The sequence below is a fragment of the Herpailurus yagouaroundi genome, unplaced genomic scaffold (assembly GCF_014898765.1).
Source record: "Herpailurus yagouaroundi ecotype Mexico unplaced genomic scaffold, PumYag 165, whole genome shotgun sequence".
Lineage (NCBI taxonomy): Eukaryota > Metazoa > Chordata > Mammalia > Carnivora > Felidae > Herpailurus > Herpailurus yagouaroundi.
This window is the reverse complement of record NW_024412406.1, coordinates 15,232,720-15,256,163: the sequence shown is the minus strand read 5'-3', so window position 1 is coordinate 15,256,163 and position 23,444 is coordinate 15,232,720. Positions and strand designations below refer to the sequence as shown.

The following is a 23,444-nucleotide window of genomic DNA, read 5'->3' as shown; positions in this document are numbered from 1 at the left end:
TTTTTTTTTTTAAAGAGCAATCTTAGGGGCACCTGGGTGGCTCAGTCGGTTGAGCGTCCAACTTTGGCTCAGGTCATGATCTCGTGGTCTGTGAGTTCGAGCCCTGCCTTGGGCTCTGTGTTGACAGCTCAGAGCCTGGAGTCTGCTTGGGATTCTGTGTCTCCCTCTCTCTGCCCCTCCCCAGCTCATGTTCTGTCTCTCTCTCTCTCTCTGTCAAAAATAAATAAACATTAAAAAAAATTTTAAAGAGCAATTTTAGTTCACGAGAAAATAAAGAGGACGGTATAGAGACTTCCTGTACCCTCCCACCTCACACATGCATAGTTACGAGCACAGCCTCCCCTATGGTCAGTACTATTCCCCGGAATGATACATGTCTTACCAGGGAGGAACCGACATTGACACGTCATCATTAACGAAAGTCCATAGTTTACTTTAGGTTTCACTCTTGGTACTGTAAATTTTGCGTTTGGACAAATGTATAATGACATTCTTACACTGTTTTGATATCACAGAGAGTATCTTCACTGCCCTACAAATCTGGGCTCTGCCTATTCATCCCTCCCCCCAGTCCCACTCCTGGGACCAGTCTTTTTATTGTGTCCATATATGTGTCCATTTTCCAGAATGTTATATAGTCGGAACCACGCAGTATGTAGCCTTTTCAGAGTAGCTTCTGTCACTTAGTAATATGTTTTAGGGCTCTTTTATGTCCTTTCATGGGTTTATAGCTCATTTCCTTTTAGCTTTTAGCAATGTAAAACATTCCATTTTCTGGATATTTATCAATCCACTTACTGAAAGACATGCGGTTGCTTCCAACTCCCAGCAATTATAAATAAAGTTATATGAACACCACGTGCAGGTTTTTGTGTGGACGTTAACTTTTCATCTTGTCTGGGTAAATATCAAGAGTGCGATTGCTGGATCATATGATAAGAGCGTGTTTAGTTTTGTAAGAAACTGTCAAAGTGTCTTCCTAAGTGGCTGCACCATTTTTGCATTTCCACAAGCAGCAAATGAGAGTTCCTGTTCCTCTACTCACGGCATGCACTGTTGTCAGTGTCCCAGATTTGGCCACTCTAATAGGTGTGCAGTGAGTGATATCTCACTGGTGTTTCAATTTTCATTTCCCTGATGACTCACAATGTGGAGCGTTCCCCTTAATGTCTTAAATACATACGTACACGTAGTTTGGTTTTAGTTCAGACACACCTCAGGTTTGTTATTATTGTTGTCATTGCTCTTTTATTTATTTGTTTGTTTATTTATTTATTAACGTTCATTTATTTTTAAGAGAGAGAGCACGAGCAAGGGAGGGGCAGAGAGAGAGGGGAGACAGAGGATCGCGAGTAGGCTCCATACTGACAGCAGAGAGCCCAGTGTGGGGCTGGAGCTCCCAAAATGAGATCATGACCTGAGCTGAAGTCAGATGCTTAAGTAGCTAAGCCACCAGGGGCCCTACTATTTTATTTTTAAAATCAACTAAGTATCAGACTTTCAGTACAGTAAAAACTCAGACTTGTATTTTTTTAGGCATGATATTCAATACTTCCCAATATACAATTTCTCTAGTCTGGCAAAGAGTGTTTGAGAGCACATAGCACCTTCATAAAGTATGCAAACAAGGAATTGACATTGAAGAAAATGGATAGTAACTTTCTTTCCTTTAAAAATATTACATTAAATACATTTGATATGTAGCCAGATAATCAAGCTACAATTATACTGTTAGTGACTGAATACTAGTAGATAATCTCTTTCTCAGCACTTCCCTGACTCCTTATCTCAGTGCCTAGAACAATATCTAGTACCTAGTAGTGGTATTTAATAACACTATTTTTTAATGAATGAATGGATGGGTGGGTGAATTAATTACTCTAACACTCATGTTTTGTAATTGTCAGTTATTCAATATTTACAACTGATATATTTCGTATTTATAAAAGCAAAAACTTACTTTAAAAAAATTTTTAATGTTTGTTTATTTTTGAGACAGAGAGAGACACAGCATGAACGGGGGAGGGGCAGAGAGAGAGGGAGACACAGAATCCGAAACAGGCTCCAGGCTCTGAGCCGTCAGCCCAGAGCCCGACGCGGGGCTCAAACTCACGGACTGTGAGATCATGACCTGAGCCGAAGTCGGACGCTTAACCGACTGAGCCACCCAGGCGCCCCCAAAAACTTACTCTTTTTAAAATGTTTGACAGAATAAATTTATTGATCTAGAACTTATAAAAGACAGATATTTAGAAAAAACTGTATCTCCTGCCTTTCTATGGCCTCTTTTCTACCTCTTTACTTTTTCTTTAAATAATAGCAGGGGATGAAAGAAATGCCTTTTTAACCACCCCCTAAGAATAACAGTAACATAATTAGCATAGTGTGTATCTTTAAACAAATAAAATTCATCTGAAAACCTGTTATAGGTTCTTTTCTAATTGTGTTTATGTTTGAGAATACTAGAGTGAAGCCTTTTACTGTAAACTTATTGTTTTTCATATTTTTTCAATAAAATTAATAAAGTTGGATCTGTTATTCTTGATATTTGATAAATGAGCTAATAAAGGGGAGTTTCTTCTCTAACAAGCAGTATCATTCCTTATGATAGTACTTCATTATTCTAAGATACTTTTCAAAAGAAACAATTAAAATTTACAACTCTATTAGTGAGGAGAAGCTAAGATATCTCCTAAAGTATATTTTGCTGATTTTATCACACACTTCCCAATAAAAACTTTCCCCAGAAGCTTACGTATAATCTAATAGTTTAACGTATAGTATCTCACTTAATACACTTCTGGGTTTTTTTAATTTGCATTTGTTGGCATGGTGTTTTGTGTTTTTCCCCAAGTTTGGTCATTAAAGAGATGATCTGCTTTCTCATTATAATTGCATATGAGAAACTGATTTACTGTAGCTTTTAGGTAAAAAGGCCAAATTTAGTTGACTCATTTCAGAGAAATGTTTCTGTAATGAATTAGAGTAATTTATATTGTTTTAATAAACTGTAGTCATATTCCTGGTCACCTTCAATGATCTTTATATTAATAATTGTGTCATGTACTGTTTCTTATAGATCATGCCCCATTTCTCCATCAGTAAAAAGAAGACAATGACAATGATCATTCATGATGATAGAGAAGTAAACACATCCATTCGTGCTTGGTACCATGAATGGCACAAAGTAAGTAACGCTATTTATTATTATAAATAAAAATTGTCCGACATGCTTCAGATTTACAGGTAATATCAATAAGAATCAAAAAAGAAAGTAAAGGGAATTTTTGGAGAGAGTCTTTACACTACATGAGCACCTATGCTGGTGCATTAAATATTATCTTTATTTACTCTTAACCCCAACCCTTTGAGATCATTGTATTAGCCAAGATAAGAAGTATGAAGTATCTAGCCCTCACCACATCCCAGCGGTTTAACGTACTGCGTATTTTCTTTTCACTCACGTCACTCAGACACGCTGAGAGCCAGCTGTTCCTGTAGAGTGCTCTGTCCTCTTCTGGGGCTCCAAATGCTAACACTAGTCCTCTGTCTCCAGGGAGCAGATAGAGAAGAGAAGGCCGGATTAAAGAAAAGATCAAATTTAGGGGCAAAATTAGAACAGTGATTTCTGACTCTCTAACCTAGCTCTTTCTTAAATTGTACTATCTATTCCTTTCTGTGTTCCTATCATTTCACATGATGCATTTGGATTATTCATTCAACAAAGTTCTCCCCATTGGTTCACACAGTATGTTAGCTGAATGAGTTGAATATTTATTTTACTAACGTAAGTAGTCACTATTCACCTATAGGTATTACTCAGAAAAATAAGAATCTAAAACAACTTCCTCCAAATTAGTTTGATTCTATGGTTCTATAAATTTTGTGTTATATTATAGTGTAATTATGCTAGGATTTATTTATTATTTGAAATTAGGATTACTGTGTTTCCAATGAAAGTGAAAATATAACAAAATATTGGGTTATACTCTATTTTTGTGCTTTTCTTCTTTTTAATGTTTATTTCTTTATTTTTGAGAGAGACAGAGACAGAGAGAATCCCAAGCAGGCTACGCACTCTATTTTGTACTTTTCTACTGAAGCAAAAAAGAGAAAGCTAGCCTTCATTTAGATTTAAACTTTAAAAACGAATTGTTTCTTCTCAAACTTCTCTTTTGCCACCCAGGAAAAGATGTAAATGGCAAGATTTCAGATTCTTCCTGGTAACTGAAATCCTGAACACTTCTTCCTTGAAAACACTGGAATTGATAGAGTAGGGTATTAGACACAAAGTACAGAAGAGATATTGGACTGGAGTGAAAAATTGAGATTATAAATTTATGAATTATTTACAAAACCAGGATTCAGATCCTGTGAGCCTCCAAGTAGGTTTAGAATAAAAAGCATAACCAGAATCCCAGAGGACATCAATACTTATTGTGCAGATACATGTCTTTTGAATTAACCCTACTTTAAATAGATGCTAACCATTTTAAAGAATATTTGCAACCCTGGGGTCTCCTATCTATTGGGCCTATGCCCTAAAATGTCTTAAAAAAATTTTACTTGGACTCTAATTGTGTTGCATTTTTCAATTATCAAAGCAAAGTTGTGAGGTCTCCAAAATTTCTTTCTTGCTCACTCATGGAGAGTGAGCTTGTGTTTCACCTCAAGTACTTTAATTTTTACATTGAGAATAGCCTGCTTTTAAAACTTTGATGTTTTGTTGGTTTCAAATTGTTCTAAATGATCTGTGAAACAAAAGCAAAACTTGGACAGCTGCATAGCCCTTATAGGACAAAATTGGATACAAGAATGAATGACCTTCCCTAGACACCTAAGGGCCAGTTCTGCTTTTGAGAGTGCATTCCCATATAGAATGCATTTCACTGAACTCAGTTCACAAAGGAGAGAATTATACAAAGCAGCAGACAAGAGAGTTTAATTATCAAAGTGAACATGAGAATTCTAAAATCACTGAGGTTAGCCAAGAACAATAAACACAGAAGCAAGTTTTGTACATTCATTTCTTTGGTTTTTAGTTACTGTTAGTCAAGCTCATTTCTGCACCACATACACTAAAATTGGAAAGACACAGAGAAGATGAGTAGGGCCCCTGTACAATGATGATGCCCAAATTGGTGAAGTGTTCCATATTTAGCTACAGTTAGCCACATACTTTTCTTTTTTTTTTTTATTTTTTTTTCAACGTTTATTTATTTTTGGGACAGAGAGAGACAGAGCATGAACGGGGGAGGGGCAGAGGGAGAGGGAGACACAGAATCGGAAACAGGCTCCAGGGCTCGAACTCCCGGACCGCGAGATCGTGACCTGGCTGAAGTCGGACGCTTAACCGACTGCGCCACCCAGGCGCCCCAGCCACATACTTTTCAAGTTATGTCTATACTACATGCACACATTACACAAGTGATGCTTCCTTTTATTTATATATCGTTTTGCAAAACACAGCACATTCAAACAGGATGTGGCAGAGTATTTGTCTAGAGAAAGAACAGACAAATCTTAGTTGTTTTTTTGTTAACGTGCATTGTCTCATTTCATAGTCACCAGCCTGTGAGTACATGTTACTAGTGCTTCTATTCTAAGGGAGGAAATGAAAGATTAAAACACCTAAACGATTTTTTATTGAAGCACGATTGACATAAAATTTCCTATTATTTACAGGTGTACATCATACTTATTTGGTATTTTTACACATTACAAAATTATTCCCATGAGAAGTCTAGTTACCATCTGTCACCATATAAAGTTATCATAATATTGTTGACTATACCCTGTGCTATATTTTACAATGCCATGACTTATTTATTGTATAACTGGACGGTTTTTTTTTGTTGTTCATTCACTCCTATTAAAGCCAAGAATTCGTTTAAAGTCTTATGAGGCCAGGTGTCTCTTCATTAGCTTTTCTCTACCTACTATAGTCTTTCACTGACTCTCTTCTTTCCAGTACATGCACAGTCCATTTTTGAGCAAAATTTATTCCTGGGTAAAGAATATATACAACTTTGAGAACAGGCATGGCTGTTTATGGGCCATATATGTGCCTGTTTCAGACATGATTATGTCTTAATAGGAAATTAAAAATGTGCAAGTACCATGGTATAGGGTTTTTATTAGCATCCAATAAGTAGAAGGCTCAAAATGCAAATAGGGGTTGCTTGGATTCTAATAAATTCTTCTTGAGAAATAGTATGTCCCAAGTTTTAATGATACTTCAGATTAAAGTTAGACATTCCCATAATCTTATTTCAGCTAATGATATATGAAATCACTTCCTGTTAGAGCAACCATTTCCATAAATGCCAGTGTTTATGTTTCCAGTATTAAAAAAAATTGCAACCGTCTTAGTCTCAGTGTACTCAAATTTAGTACCAGGTTGCCAGCTGAAACCCTGAAATGGTACCTGGCCACCTACCTTTATTCATAGACCAATAAAATCTAGAGCCTTAAAAATGCCATCACCTTGTTTGACTGCACTGAACTGTGAAACCTGGAAGGATGTAGAAACCAGAACAGGCTGCTAAAATGAAGTCATCTTGCTAAAGGGACAATCTGTAATGGGGCATTGTGCTGACAGGTCTGCAAGTCTATGGTCTACAGTTGGTGTGTATGTTTGAGTTCAAAACAGACCTTGTGTGTGACAAAAACAGCATTATTCTCAACAGTTGAGGGAACTTGATGGATACTGCTTCTCCAAACTCTGGAAAATTAAAATTGAGGCCCTATGGAAAGGTCTATTCATGTAGCACGCTCTGGTCTTGTAAAGAAATCATGGTGTATATAGAAAAAATGGTCTACACATGCTTGCTGAACTTGAAGAACTCTCTACATATTCCAAATTAAAAAAAAAGCTATTATAATATTTGTCTCCTGATCATTAAAAGGCTTATCTCAGTTTAAACTCTAAACCATATTTCATAATGCATTGCTTATAGTGAAAAAATTAAAATGATATTAAATAGCATTGACCCAAAAGTCTGGGTGGAATTGTTTGTCTAGAACCTGATACTCTGTTGACAGAAATAGCATAGTAGATTGAGTAGTTTCAGGAGACACAAAGGTTTCTTTTCTTTCTTTCTTTTTTTTTTTTTTTTTTGTAATGCATACTTTATGCTCTTATGTGTAATGTTATATGATCAACATAAGGAGATTTTCACTTTGATTTTTTTTAATTGTCAAACAGAAGTATGCATGTGCCAAAAAATCTTTCATTTTCAAGTATTTGTTTATGGTAGATTTCCGATACCTCAAAAATTAGACATGTTCCATGTTAACTTATAGATCAGACAATTCTTCTCCCCTAGTAAAAGCAGAATTTATTTTCCTCAGTGGAAAGGATTTGTCCTGACAGACTTTGACAGCCATCTTGGGTGGATGAAAATCAGAGAATAAGAACCATAGTCCTAGCTCTGCCAGGTTTGTTCATCCCTCTAGATGGGTTTTCCCATATGGAAGATGTGGGACTTGTAGTCCACAGTAATAGTTAATCTTTACTGAGAACTTGCTTTGTGTCAGGCACAATAGCTCTACATAGTCACTCCTAATATTAATCCCATTTTATGGATGAGGACAATCGAGACACAGAAAGATAAAATAACCCTCATAAATAATTACAAAGAAAGCCTGAATTTGAACCAAGGCTCCACGACCCATGCTAAACTACAACTTATTCAGCCTTCCCGAACTGTTTTCGAGCTATGAACAAAATAAATGATCCTACATCTTGCCTTGTTATAGTTTGCTGTTTAAATCTTTGTGCTTGAATTAGGATTATGTTTTCCCACATGTATTTTTAAAAGTTTTAACCTTTATTTACTTATTTAGAGAGGCGGGGGGAGGGAGGGAAGGAAGGAGGGAGAGAATCCCAATGCAGGCTCAAACCCCCGAACTGCAAGATCATGACCTGAGCCGAAACCAAGAGTCAGAGGCTGAACCAACTGAGCCACCCAGGTGCCCCTCCCATATCTTTTTAGAGTAAACACTCTGTTAAAGAGTTGGCATGTAAGTTGGATCATATTAAGCACTGTACTGTCAAGTTAAAGACAGCTTCTTTTTCTATTCTTTAGTTCTTTTGAGAAGGAAGAGCTGACCTACTTCCTGTATTTACAACCAAGCAAAGAGGAAGGACTTAATAGTCATAAAAAAGAAAATAATGTCAGGAAAAAAAAATGAAAAACTAACATGGCCTATTTCCATATCCAAGTAGCAGGCTTATTCGAAAATAAATCACGTTCTTTCAATTTGCCTTGTCCAGCATCGGGAGATACAAAAGCCAAACAAACTTCCTGGTCATTTTTAAAGTTATATCTAATAGAAGAAAATTCTAGTTGAATATATATGGATAGATAGAGTTAATTTTATGGAATAAAGTCACGTGGAATAGATGAATAGTTAGTAATTTAGATGGCTCCAAGAGCTCCGAAGTGCCCCAAATCACACCCTAAATTAAAAACACTAGTTCAGTCGAAATGGAAACACTGGCTGAACTTAATAAAACCAATCAATTATTCTGGACTTTAGACATGAAAAGCAAAGTTATCAGCTGTTATTTGGTTTAAAGAAAAGTTTTAAATTTGACCAACATACGTTTTTAAAATTTTCCTGCCTTTTGCCAGCTCCAAATGGAGAATTCCAGTCCATTTCATAAGCTTTTCAGTGCGCTCACAAGTAGGTCCTATCAGAAAAGAAAGTTACAAGCAAGTATCCCAAATGAACATGGATGCAAAATCCTCAACAAAATATTAGCAAACTGACTTCAACAATACATTAAAAGAACCAACCATACAGCGGGATCAAGTAGGGTTTACCCTGAGATGCAAGGATGTTTCAACATCTGCTAATCAATCAATGTCATACATCACAGTAACGAAACCAAGGATAGAAATCATAGGATCTTTTCATTAGATGCAGAAAACCCGTTGACAAAATTCCACATCCATTCATAATAACTCTGCAAACTGGTTATAGAGGGGATACGCCTTAACAAAATAAAGGCCATATACAACAAATCCACAGCCAACATATACAACATATACAAAAAATCCACAGTCAACAGTGAAAAGCTTTTCCTTTAAGATCAGAAACAAAACAAGGATGCTCACTCTTAACCACTTTTACATACTACTGGAAGTGCTAGCCAGAGCAATTAGACAGAAAAAATAAAGGCATCCAAATTAGAAAGGAAGAAGGAAATTGTCACTATTTGCAGACGACATGATATTATATGTAGAAAACCCTAAAGACTGTACCAAAAAACTTATTAGAACTTAGTGAATTCAGTCAGGTCACAAGATCTAAAATCAATAAATAAAAATCAGCTGTGTTTCTATAAGTCAACAATCAACTATAAGAAAGGGAAATTAAGAAATGATCCCATCTATAATTTCATCAAAATGAATAAAATACTCAGGAATAAATTTAAGCAAGAAGATAAAATATCTGTACATTAAAACCTGTAAGATATTGATAAAAGAAATTGAAGGAAACACAAATAGCAAACAAAAGGAAAGACATTTCATGCTCATGTATTAGAAGTAATATTGTTAAAATGTCCATACTATCCAATGCAATCTAGAAACTCGATGCAATCCCTATCAAAATTCCAATGGCATTTGCCACAGAAATAGACTAAACAATCTTAAATTTGGTATGGAACCAGAAAAGACCTGAAATATCTAAAGCAATCTTGAGAAAGAACAAGAAATCTAGAAGCATCACTCTTTTTAATTTCAAATTATACTATAAAGCTATATCAAAGCAATATGGGGGCATCTAGGTGACTCAGTTGCTTAGGCTTCTGACTCTTGACTTTTGGTTCTGGTCATGATCTTAATGGTTGTGGGATTGAGCTCTGCATTGGGTTCTGTGCTGAGCGTGGAGCCTGCTTGAGATTCTCTCTCTCTTTCTCTTTCTGCCCCTCCCATCGTTATGCTCTTTCTCTCTTTCAAAATAAATAAATAAACACTAAAAACAAAAAACGAAACAAACAAACAAAAAAACCCCAAAACAGTAGCATATTGGCATACAGAATAGAGAGCTCAGGAATAAACCCATACAAATGTGGTCAATTAATTTATGACAAAGAAGTCAAGAATGTACAACGTGGAAAGAATCGTGTCCTTCGCAAATGGTGTTGGGGAGCCTGGGTGGCTTAGTTGGTTAAGTGTCCAAGTCTTGGTTTCGGCTCAAGTCATGAACTCACAGTTTGTGAGTTCGAGCCCCTCGTAGGGTTCTGTGCTGTCAGTGTGGATGGATCCTGCTTGGGATTTTCTTTCTCTCCCTCTCTCTCTGGCCCTCCCCTGCTTGTACTCATTCTCTCAAAATAAATAAATAAACTTAAAAAAAAATGGTGTTGGGAAAACTGGACAGTCACATGTAAAAGAACAAAACTGGACTCCTATCTTATACTATACAGGAAAATCAACTAGAAATGGATTAAAGACTTGAATATAAAATCAGAAACCATAAAACTCCTGGAAGAAAACATGGGGTTAAGCTCCTTGACATTGATCTTGGCAATAATTTTGTGGACTTATCACCAAAAGCAAAGTCATCAAAACCAAAAATTAACAAGTAGGACTACTTCAAAATAAAGTACTTCTTCACAGCAGAGGAAACCATCAACAAAACACAAAAGCAACCTATAGGATGGAAGACAATATTTTCAAATGACTTGTCTGAGAAGGGGTTAGCATCCAAAATATATATAGAACTCATACAACTCATAGTGCAAAAACATTTTTTTTAATAGGCAGAGGCACTAAATAGACATTTTTGCAAAGAAGACAAATGGCCAACACATGCCTGAAAAGATACTCAACATCACTAATCATCAGGAAAACGACAAATCAAAACCACAATGAGTTATCACCTCAAGCCTTTCAGACTATCTTCAAAAAGACGAAGGATAGCAGGAGTTTGCGAAGATGTGGAGAAAAAGGAACCCACGTGCAATATTGGTAGGAATGTAAATTGGTGCAGACACTATGAAAAAGTGTGTGTGTGTGTGTGTGTGTGTGTATATATATATATATATATATATATATATATATGTATATATACATATAAATATATATATGTATATATACATATAAATATATAAGTAAATATATAAATACATATATGTGTGTGTGTGTGTCAGACAGAAAAACAAATTCTGTATAATCTCACCTATATGTGGAATCTAAAAAGGCCAAACTCAGAAACAGAGAACAGTTTGGTGGTTGCTAGAGGCAGGTGGTGAGGGCTGGGGGAAATGGGTGAAGGTGGTCAAAAAGTACTAACTGCCACTTATAACATAAATTCTTGGGATGTAATGGACAGCATGGTGACTACAGTTGACAATACTGTGTTTTATTTTTGAAATTTTCTAAAAGAGTAGATCTTAAAAGTGCTCATTGCGAGAAGAACCAATTGTAACTATGAGGTGGTGGCTGCTAACTAAACTGAGTGGGATGATCATTTCACAATATGCGCATGTCTCAAATAATTACGTTGTACAGCTTTAATAGTATCATGTTCCATGTCAGTTATATCTCAATAAAACTGGAAAAGATGAAATTCCAAAATAATCAATTTAGAAAGGAAAAAGTATGCGTAAGCTGAAAAAGTAGATTGGAATAAATCATGCCGACTAAAGTTTATAGAGGAAAAGAAAAAAATTAAAGAGAAACACATGTAAGAGACCAACAGGAGGTATGATAGAGGGTCTAACAACATGCGTGCTGTGTTTCTAAAAGAAGAACAAGAATGGACTACAAAAGATACTTGGTGATAAGAATAAGAATTTCCACACCAATGGGGAAATCAAGTCTGAGATTCTAAAGTGTATTCCAATAAGAATTTTTTAAACATTTTTTTAATGTTTATTTTTGAGAGAGAGACACAGAGCATGAGTGGGGAAGGGGCAGAGAGCGAGGCAGACACAGAATCCGAAGCAGGCTCCAGGCTCTGCACTGTCGGCACAGAGCACAACGTGGGGCTCGAACTCACAAGCTATGACATCATGATCTGAGCTGAAGTCGGATGCTCAACTGAGCCAACCCGGCACCCCAAGAATTTTTTTGTTCAGTGAGGAAAAATAGCATACCAAATCACAATGGGGTAAACAAACAAAAGTGAAAAGAGAAGACAGAGAAAAATTTCGCAAGCAGCCTGAGACAAATAGCACAGTATTCACAGAGGGGCAACAATAGTATAAACTGCTGAAAATAGAAAAAAAGAAAAAAGAAATAAAAAAAATAAGACAATGGAATATTTAAAGTGCTAAAGGAAAATAATTTGCAACTGAACATTTTATAACCAAAAAAACTGTACTTCAGAAATGAAGGCGAAATAAAAATATTTTTAGACAAATCAAAACAGAAAACTCATTACCACCTACATGCTATGCAGGAAATGCTGAAGGGTGCTCTTTAGTCAAAAGAAAACTGATTCCATCTGGAATATCAGTAGTGCAGACATCAGTCGACTTACAGTATAAACTACCATACTGTGATTTCAGGAATTTCTTTTTACCTCTAACGATTTTTGCTTTATAAATTTTAATTCCATATCATTTAAAGCATAAACGCATATGGATGCCATATCTTCTTGATAAATGTCATCTTTTAACCCTTAGTTTTCATGCTCAGTCCAACAGAATGCTTTTTTACTCAGAAACATATTTAAGTAGTTATCATGGTTACCAGTGCAGGTATTGATAAATTTATTTTTGTCCATTCATTTGGGGTAATTTGTCTGTTATGTGTATCTAAGTAATAAAAAATGCAACTGATTTTTTTTAATTGGATTTTTAGAATTTGTGCCTTTCTATATTTGAGGATTTAATTCATCCCACTTATTATGTTTATTGACCTGTTTGACCCTTCCTTGCCATTTTTCTGCAGGTTTTATATTTGCTGTGTATGAATTTCATATTCTTATTGGTAGTTTGATTACTCAATTTATTCTATTCCTTTTGTCATCTCATGGGCTTAAAACTGTGTGTGTGTGTGTGTGTGTGTGTGTGTGTGTGTGTGTGTGTCTTTTTTACTCTAGATTACACTCATAACTTTTTACAAATGAATTTAATTTGTCGTTCAATATCAAGGATTAAACTATACTTGCACAGTCCTCTAATGAAACAAGACAGTCATGTTATTACCTATCCTCTTCACCATATCTAATTAAAATCAAATTGAAATTTATTTCCAGGTTGGTTTGATTTGTTTGCATTTGCATCATGGCCCTATCAGTTTAGAAATCTTTTCTTACGTTGTATTAAATTTCAGATCTACACTGGCAGAGATTGCTTAGGTATCCCCACAGGTTTTCTTTTTCTTTGCTCCCCTTTTTTTCTTACATTGCGTGTACACTCTCTTTTATCCACTCTTCCTCTCGCCAGATTCTATTGCCAAAAAATTTTGTTCAGAGACAGTGAGTATGTACTTTCTAAGTAGCAGTACATCTGAAATATGTGTTTTATGCATATGTACTGTCTTCCCTTAGCACTTTCGGGGTGCCTGAGTGGCTTAGGGGTGCCTGAGTGGCTCAGTTGGTTAAGCATCTGACTCTTGATTTCGGCTCAGGTCGTGATCTCACAGTGGTGAGATAGAGTCCTGCATCAGGCTCTGTGCTGACAGCGTGGAACCTGCTTGGGATTCTCTTTGTCCCTCTCTCTCTCTGCCCCTCTCCTGCTCATGTGTGCATTCTCTCTCTCTCTCTCTCTCTCTCTCTCTCTCTCTCTCTCTCAAAAAAAAAAAAAAAAAGAAAAGACAAAAAGGAAAAAAAAGTTGAGCGTTTCTGGAGGGACCAAATAAAATGAATGGTGCTACATGCTGGTGGACATCGTGAGTCTCAGTGCTATAGATTCTACTGCCATTTCCATCATAACCTTGTGCAGAAGGCTCACCTCAGGGTTGGTCAATACAGATACTACGATTTGGAAGCCTGGTTGACTTATTTATCATTAGGTTTTGTGCAGTTGATCAATGTGCGGCAGAAGGTCTAGATTTAATAGAAAGCATCAGCAAGGAATCATTGTCACTGACATCCACCTCGTGACCACCTCGTGCACCCCCTTGTTAAGTCACCTAATAGACATTACTTCTGTGAGAAAGGTTCAATTATGGGAGTGGTGCTTGCTACAAGCACTCACTGGTCAGGCAGGAAGCACTGTTCACATTTTCAATTTTAAACTTCTTTGAAGGAAGCTGTGAGACGGAGTTTCGAGTACGAGGCACTGAAACAAATTAAGAGTGACGCTTTTGCCTCGCCGCGATTGTCCCCCATTCAAGTCTGCAGTTTTTCAGTTTCTCATTGTTTGCCTCTCGCTAGCATTTTCACCTAAAAGATACAAAAGCATGACTTTTTCTTAAAGAAATGTAAGGCTACATCCCTGGTTCAAAATGCTCCAAGACTATTCATCATGAACTAATATTTTTAAAACAAAATGCAGTAGTCTCTATGCCCCTGTTGTGATATCTAACTATTTCCAACTGAGCATTAGTCATTTGTCCTGGGATTTTCCACAGTATTTTCCATGCACTTCCATATGTTCTTCTAGTTATTTAGTTTCTTGGTTTTCTCCCCTAGTATTTTGTGTAAGGAAAATTTCTCACAATAGACACTATGTACTCCAATTTTGCAAAGTTCCTATAGCAAGCACATGTGTAATTGAATAACCAGATGCATATTTGCAGGGTTTGTTTTTGTTTTTGGTTTTGGCCTTAATGAAGAGATAACATGATTTAGGAATTTATATTTGGAAAGTATATCTGGAAATTTCTAATAAACCAGCAACTATAAAAATTTCACATCATAGAAAACTTGTCTTCATTATGTCAGCATTTCACTGTATTTCACTACCTCTCTGTTTAAAGAGAACAGACCAAAAAAAAAAAAACAAAACAAAACAAAACAAAAAACAAAAAAACAAAAAAACAAACAAACAAAAAACCCCACCACTGCATTATTTGCATTTAGCATTTCTTTGAGCTTTATTAAGAAGCAAAATGTTTGCCATACTGCCACTGGCCTTTTTATGCTGGCAAAAATACAAACTATATTACAAAAACAAATTAAGATTGAGTGAAAAATAAGCCATAGAGACACAAAAGGCCCTAATGATTTTGTCATTCAGTATCAGTGTTGCAAGTGATTAAAAACAGAGAGAGACTAATTGGTTCATGGCCTTAATTTTATTGTTTTCATGAAATCCACAAAACCTCATCCTTTCAACCAAACATTTGCTTGGAACTTTTGAAACTGATTTGAAACTTAGGATTTCTTTCCTTGTTTAATCCTTTTCTTCTTTACAGTACCTGGAAGGCTTCATAGGTCACATTTTCTTAATTCATCTGAGGTAGGAAACTCCTTTCTTTACATATTACTAGTGCTATTCATTCCCATTTGCTAAAAAGAACTCTCCAGGAGAGTACTAGCAAATAAATAAATGAATAAAGAAACAAACAAATACTACCAACAGAACAGCACTTGTGCAATGCATCTAATTTCATATTTATCTCAGCCCAGAGAGCACATTTTGGTTTAGTTGTGTCTCCAGCTGAATGAATGGAAACCTGGATTCATCAGAGGTGCAGATGTATTGTCTGCTTTCAGCGTTTCTACCCTGGAAATAGGACTTTAAAAATTACTGGCAATGATGCTTCATTCAGTACAACAGCAGGGGAGCTTTGCTCTAAATAGGGAAAACTTTGCAACAATTAATGCTGTAAAATAATGAGAGGGACCGCCTCTATGATCATAAATTCTGGGTCTCCGGGGAGTGTTCGGCAACCCCTTATTGGGAAAATTGCAGAGTTCAACAAGATAATCATTAAGGGTCTTCTGACTGTTATTTCTATGACAAACTCACCATGTCGGCAGTGGAAGATAGAGAAGAAAAAGATATGAAATATACATTGAACAGTCTCACTTCATGAACTCAAGGAATTTACTCTCCCACCTGGTAGACGAGACAAATAGAACAATAGCTTCAATGCTAATGTCCCTGGCAGTGACCAGTGTTCTGGGATTTCAGAGGTAGCCAGAACTAATGAGAAGTGATGCAAACTGCTTAGTGTTTAACTGCAAGCTAGATTGTTGACTGGTGTAAGAAAAATGGTACAGATTAACCAGGCAGGATTGAAGAAACCATCTTCCAGGTAGGATAACACAGAGTAAAGAGGAGGAGGGAATAAGCATTGCGTGCAAGAAAACCTGTTGGGATGAGTTAGGAAAACAGATCCCAGGAATTATTTTACTCTCCATCTCATTCCACTGTCAGAGGCAATGAAATTGCCTGAAACAATGTCTGAAACATTCAAATTTGGGGACTTTCCCAAAGTATTGCATTAGGGCTGACCACCGTCTATATTCCATCCTCTAGCATCACCCTCTACCCCCAAGCCACAGCATCATAAAGGATAGAACCACCACCATCCATGGAAGTTCATGGATCTCTACATAGAATTTGTTAAGGAGATTCCAATACCAATTTGCTTTGTCATTTTTACTGCATGGACACGAACAAAATTGCTGACATGTGCTTGAGCAGAAACCAAACAAAAACAACAAATAATGGCTGAATGGGTAAATAGAAGGTGTGATTTTACTGTGTGTACAAAAAGAAGTCTTTGTCCCCAAATCATCATATTTCCGTAAGTCAGTATGACCAAAACACAATAGCAATTCTCTGCTATGATTCTTTGTTATTTGAAGGATTAATTAGCTATAAAATGGTACATTGATATTTTAAATACAGGAAAAATGCTGCACACCCAATGATGGTTTGTGGTGCTCTCTTTCAGCTTAAAAAAATAGCTTGTTTTTCTTAAAGTAACTGGCCTTTGAAATCATATTTTGCCGGCCACAAATTGGTGTTAGTTTACATATAAGCCAGACGTCCAATGCTGACTTCAGAGGTTAACTATTGAAGGGTGAGTCAACAGAAGCCTGCGTATAAGAACATTATAATAAAAAGCAAGTCCCAGAGATCAGATTCTCATCAGGAAAACCTCCGTCTCTTTATAATTTCTGTGCAACATCGTTTTGAGTAACCTTTGAAATCCTGATGGGGGGAAAAAACACACCAGGCTTTGGCTGACATTTACAGCAAAATCAGGTCCTTCATCACAACTGGAGGGTGTATAATGAGTGGGTGTTTTAGCGTAGACAATGGAGGGAGCTCTTCAAGTCTGTTTTACATCAGCTCATGTTGGCGGGTAATGCCCTTATTGCTGCCACTGTTTTGTTAAGAAGGAAGAATGTGGTGTAAATCCCCTTAAAATTAAAAATAAGGCACCGACTCTCCCACCCCACCACATGAGTTCATTCCACTAAAATGACTTCTTTTAGAATGGTTAAGGAAGGTCTCAGACCCACACCTTGCTCCACCCAATTACTGGAAACCTTTTATTTTTTTTTCCTCTGTGGGCTTCATGGTGACAGCCTTAGAGTGGAATGTGAATGCCTTTTCTATAACCTAAGCAATGAATCATACCAGATTTGTGAATAATGCTTAGGCTCAATTTGAGACAGAGGCAAACAAGCCAGAAAAACCAGTGTCAAGAGAACTTGAACTGAATCAGACAAGGTTATTTACTGTCAACATTTGAATCAAAGGCAGCCAAAAATCCAAGGTGAAGGCATGCTGTCCCTAAAGATTACAGTCAGACACTGAATCAAAACCAATTCCTTGTATTTCTAAATCAATGTAGTAGTTATGGTATCTATTTGATTTTTATAAATGCTTGGCTGGCTCCTATCAGGAGAGCATAAGTTCACACGGAAAATACAAGCGGTAATAATCAATAGCTTTTGGAGTGAAGAATGAAATCGTCTATACAGTGAGCCGCCGTTCTGAAACCACCTCTGAGGAATTGCAAGGACACATGAGAAAAGCAATTGCCTTTCAAAACAAATGCAATAAATGTCACCCCACCGATTTAAAAAAGCTGAGAAAGTTTAAGAATGATCTCTAAGTAATTCAAATTTTACAAACTTTAAGCAAGAACGTTTTGATGCTAAAGTAAATGGCTTAATGTTTCTAGAAACTTACATAGCAAAGCCAGGGATACATGCATCCTGTCTTCCCTTGAAACACAGCCTCCGAAAGGCAATTCTAACTTTAGACATTTAGTACACAAATTTCTATAATGATCATAAAATTAAGAAGCAAATGTGTAAAGCTAATCACTAATTTGTTTCTGGTTTCTAGTTTTCTCCTTTTTCTGACTTTGATGAATCCATAAATAAGTTCTTATCATTCCAGGTACCTACAGAACATGCAAAATGGTCAAGAAGCCAAAGGGAAGAACATTAATCATGCTCTGTTTTGTCCTTTTTTCTGCTCTGTCCTTGCGGGCATTTTCATCATCCTAGAGGAGGTATTTATGAGTTAGTTTATCTTGGAGATCCTTAGACCATGCCACATAACAGAACAGAAAGTCCTCTAGAATGACCATCACTAAACTAATAACGACTACCATTTATCTGCCCCTTAATATGTGCAAGACAAAATACGAGCAGTCTACATACAGGGTTGCATTTGTCTCTTGTAAGTGTCCTAAGAGGTGGATCTTATTATCTTTTAAATTTTTTTTAATATTTATTTTTTTATTTTTGAGAGAGAGAGAGAGAGGCAGAGTGTGAGCAGGGGAGGAGCAGAGAGAGACAGAGACACAGAATCCGAAGCAGGCTCCAAGGTCTGAGCTATCAGCACATAGCCTGGCGTGGGGCTTGAACTCACGACCATGAGATCATGACCTGAGCCAAAGTCAGACACTTAACCAACTGAGCCACCCAGGTGTCCCAAGGTGGATCTTATTATTATGCTCAGTTGATGAGGAGGAAAGAAAATTAGAAATCCTAAGTAAATTACCCAAAAAGAGAAAACAAGGTGAGGAAATAAGAGACAAAGTTGGGATTCAAACCCAGTCTCATCTATTTGGGTGTCTACAGTTTTAACAGTTATACGATATTGACTATATATTGCTACAGTATTTGATTGTTTGCGGTGAGCACAAAAATTGGTATATGAAGGGTGTATACTCTAGACACAGGGTATATTTGAGACTGTAAAGATAATCCAATTTGATGAGGTTAGAGGCAATGCGTAGTGTATACAGAAGAAAGAGAAAAAAGAAAAATAAAGGATTTTGGTACCTAAGATAGAAAATGGTGAAACTAATGCATAGAACTGACCATAAGTCATCTATCCAACTTTTCCAACCACAGAAAACTGAGCATTTATTAACTACTGTGTGTTGTACATCACCACAAAAGACATAAGCAGAAGTCTAATTGGGTTACTGCCTAACCTGTAAGCGCCAGAGTACAGGGAAAATTTTCGAATGCCTTCAGAGAGGAACAAGCACACTAATAGCAAGAAACCACTTTTGAATGTGAAATGTGATGTATATGGCCTCCACTTAATGGGCACTAAGTAAGAAAGAAGAGACTATAAGCAAACAGAATCAGTACAAGTAAGACTAAGTGAATCCAGGGGCACCTGTGTGGCTCAGTCGATTAGGCAGCTGACTCTGATTTTGGCTTAGGTGAAGATCTCACAGTTCATGGGATGGAGTCCCAAGTCAGGCTCTGTGCTGACAGCACGGAGCCTGCTTAGGATTCTCTCTCTCCTTCTCTCTCTCTCTCTCTCTCTCTCTGCACCTCCCCTAATCATGCTTTCTCTCTCTCTCTCTAAATACATAAATAAATAACCATTAAAAAAAAAGACTGAATGAAACCAAGCTCAAATGGAATGGAGAACCCAGAACTGGTTGCTAGAAAGAGAGCAACTTAAAATAGAAACATGTGTCCAGTATTTAAGTAATGAATCTTAGACATGCTAGAAAAAGATGAGGAAGTGATCATCATAAAGGCTGAAAAGCAGCAATTAGAACAGAATAATTTCTATCCTGTTTTATTTAATTTTCTATTCATAAAAACCAAAATAAGTAAGGAAGTGGATTGGAATTGTTCCAACAATGTCTTTTTTCTTTAAATATTATTTATTTATTTTGAGAGAAAGAAAGTGCACATGTGAATTGTGGGGGGGAAGTGGAGAGAGAGAGTGACAGAGAGAATCCCAAGGAAACTCTTCACTGTCAGCACAAAGTCTGACATGGCGCTCGATCTCAGGGCTGTGAGATCATGACTGTGAGATCATGACCTGAACCAAAATCAAGAGTCAGCTGCTTAACCAACTGAGCCACCCAGGCACCCCCAACAAACACTTCTTGACTGCGCACATTTCAGAGCAGTGTGGGTGGGTCATGCTAAGATGAATGCATCATACAACCTCATATCAAATAAACAACCTGATTAAAAAATGAACAGAAGACTTGAATAGACAGTCTATATCTTCAAGAGGTTCCCACTCCAGTAAGCAAGATATGGCCAAATACTCAGACCATTCTTCAGGGCATAATAAAGAAAGTGCCGCAGACAGGTAGAAAGTGTAAAGGGGGCTCAGAATTACTTGCCAAGATGACCAGAAGATAACATAAAAGGGCTGATATTTGAGCTGTGCTTGAAAGAAAGGGCAAGATTAAAGAGATGTAGATGATAGGGAGTTTCCATGTAGAAGAAGTCAGTGGAGTCAGAAACACCAGGAAGAATAGATATTTTGAGTGAAACACAATTCTGAGCATATAAATACTTGCTGGGGAAAAGCAGCTAAAGTTGGAAGAGTGTGGTAGGAATTGATCTGGAACTGCCTTAAATGCTACTGGGCCTCCTTTAGCAAATACTTGCCTTAAGTCCTTCCTTTGAACTTGATGTAGAAGAGGCAAGTTTAGCAGAGAGTAGCAAAATGCAATTTATGCTTGCAGATAATTAACTGACATGTGCTTTTCAACTACAGGCACAATTTTGAGTATTTTGATCTGTGTGAATATGGAAGTTTTACATGGATCCCAGTTTGTGACAAACATAACGCTAAGCAGCAACTAGATTAGGCTTTTAAGAAATTTAGTATGAAAATCACATTTCTGAAACTTGAAGTGTGTCAATTAATACATACAATTTAGTGTCATGTCATGTGTAGATTCAGAGAATGATGAAAACATTTGGTAATAAATGAATTCTCCCCCCCAAAAAAGAAGGTGAAGAAATTTATTTTCAGTCCAGTTCCAGGAAACTAGAATAGCAGGAGTTTGCAAAGTAAACACAAGTAAAATTGTAGTCCAAATAGGATTTTTATTGTATTGTAAAGAAAAAGTAAGCAACTCTGTTTTATTTTATTTTTAATTATTTTTATTTTTTTATTTGAGAGAGAGAGAGACAGCAGGGGAGAACAGTAGAGGGCGAAAGAGAGAATCTCAAGCCGACTCCTTGCTCAACACGGAGCCTGATGTGGGACTTGATCCCATGACCTTTGGATCATGAGTTGAAATCAAGAGTCAGACGCTCAACCGACTGAGCCACCCAGGTGCCTCCAGCTCTGTTTTAGAAATATATGTGAGTCTATAGAGGTGTTTGTATGTGTATGTGAAAATACCCTCACACAACAGTACTTCTCCATATTGCTGAGATTGTTTTATTTTGTAATAACCATCTTCCTGTGGATAAACAGCATGGGAAGAATGGAAGCCAGATGTTTACATGAAGTCCAGCCAAGAAAAGATGTCCATAACCAATTATTTTGACTGCTTATATATAAGAAAATATGAATTATCTTCAATAAGATAAATCCCAAAGCTAATTGGTTTAAAAAATTATATCCTTGAGGCGCCTGGGTGGCTCAGTCGGTTAAGCGGCCGACTTCGGCTCAGGTCATGATCTCGCAGTTTGTGAGTTCAAGCCCCTCGTCGGGCTCTGTGCTGACAGCTCAGAGCCTGGAGCCTGCTTCAGATTCTGTGTCTCCCTCTCTCTCTCTCTCTGTGCCCCTCCCCCACTTGTGCTCTGTCTCTCAAAAATGAATAAATGTAAAAATAAAAAAATTTTAAAAAATTATATCCTCATATAATCCAAGAAGCTAAATTGATAGTTCCCTTTATTATTGACTTAATTAAACCATCATCAGTATTATAATTTTAAATCTTACGCAAAAGAAATTATTAGTAAACATTTTAAATTTATATTCTAGATGTAATATGGTCTGACAACAACTATTGTGTAATTTAAAACTGAGGGTCCTTGAGGCACATGGGTGGCTCAGTCAATTAAAAGCGCAACTCTTGATTTCGGCTCAGTTCGTGATCTCATGGTTCCTGAGTTCGAGCCCTGCATCAGGCTTTACACTGACAGTGTGAAGCCTGCTTGGGATTCTGTCTCTCTCCTCTCTCTCCACCCGTCCTGCATGCTCTCTCTCTCAAAATAAATAAATAAACTTAAAAAGTAAATAAATACAACAGATAAAACTGGGGGTCCTATAATTGAAATTAAACCTAAATTTACCAAACTTCAAATTAAAGTTCAAAATCTTGCAAATATTTAATTCAAAATTAGCTCAATTTTATTCTTCAGATTTATCATGAAAGCAAAAGATGACAGCGTGGGTAATTGCCATCAGAAATACTTTTATTTCTGTAGAGATATTATACTGTCTTCTCCATTTTTGTGCGTGCCCTCAAAAGATGTCATAGTCAGCCAGAAAGAATAGCCCCTGCATTAGCGTGGGCATACCACAGGTTATTGTATCGTTGCTTCCATTGCTCTAGGATACGGAGTAACATTTGCTGATTCAGAAATTGCAATTAAAATATTGTAAGGGCAAACAAAAGGGAATATCTTAATAAAAATGTGTTGGCCCCTTGGCACCGCACATATTCTGTCGGATCATATAAAAAATCATGCTTTGTACCGTATACCAATGATGTGTTGAATCACAGCAACAACAACAACAACAAGTATTTTAGTTCTTTGGTACTCTGAACAGTGGCCTTACAATATGGATGAAACCAGAGGACATTAAACTAAGTGAAATAAGACAGTCACAAAGGTTAAACACTGAATAATTCCACTTATACAAAGTACCTAAAATAGCCAAACTCCTAAAAGAAGAGAGTAGCATGGTGATTGCCAGGATCTGGCAGGGAGGTGAAAATGGGGAAATGAACCTCAATGGGTATAAAGTTTCAGTTACACAAGATGAATACACTCCAGAGATCTGTACAAGAGAGTACTTACAGTTAATAATATGGTATTGTGCACTTTAAAACATGTGAAGACGATTGATTTCCTGTTAAGTATTCTCACCACACACAAGTAAAAGAACACAAGGAAATTTGGGAAGCTACTTGAAACGTTCAGTACCTGCATTGTAGTGATGGCATCTTGGGTGTATGCAATGTCCAAACTCATTAACATATAAAATATGTGCAATTTTTGTGTATCAGTTATACTTCAGTAAAATTAAAAAAAAAAACAAATTGTCTTCTGGATTTTTAAAAATATTTCAGTGACATTGCAGAAAACATAAAACAAAAATTATT

The 23,444-nt window shown here is 36.7% G+C and overlaps 1 long non-coding RNA gene and 1 other non-coding gene across 2 annotated transcripts in view; both read left to right on the top strand.

The window, feature by feature from the left end:
• The first annotated feature begins 3,085 nt into the window (after window positions 1-3,085).
• The window catches only part of LOC121038334 (uncharacterized), an 86,466-nt gene continuing 66,107 nt past the window's right edge, over window positions 3,086-23,444 (top strand). Inside the window, exon 1 of the long non-coding RNA XR_005794299.1 lies at window positions 3,086-3,187. This is a non-coding gene — a long non-coding RNA (uncharacterized LOC121038334). The remainder of the gene's footprint in view (window positions 3,188-23,444) is intronic.
• Window positions 5,058-5,161, top strand: LOC121038367 (U6 spliceosomal RNA). The gene has a single exon (XR_005794323.1). It is a non-coding gene; the product is annotated as a U6 spliceosomal RNA (small nuclear RNA).